Genomic DNA, 310 nt, shown 5'->3' with positions numbered 1-310 from the left:
CGAGAGATAATGAGGGCGAAAAAACAGCTGCTTGGGTGATTAGATAAATGCGAGAGATAGTGAGGGCGAAAAAACAGCTGCTTGATACTCTGCAGACGAATAAATGGATAAATAGATAAAAAAAAATGAAAAGTGAATAGTAAATAAAACAATTACTACGAATAAACAGATAAGAAGAGAGAATTAAAGATTAAGAATATAAAGAATTGAAACAATGTTGACAATACTTAATTGTGACGATAAAGATAACATTGATAATGACATCAAGTAAATAATAACAAGAGAGATTTTAAGAAACCACATCATTACT

The sequence above is a fragment of the Penaeus monodon genome, chromosome 34, assembly GCF_015228065.2.
Source record: "Penaeus monodon isolate SGIC_2016 chromosome 34, NSTDA_Pmon_1, whole genome shotgun sequence".
Lineage (NCBI taxonomy): Eukaryota > Metazoa > Arthropoda > Malacostraca > Decapoda > Penaeidae > Penaeus > Penaeus monodon.
This window is presented reverse-complemented; position numbering follows the sequence as displayed.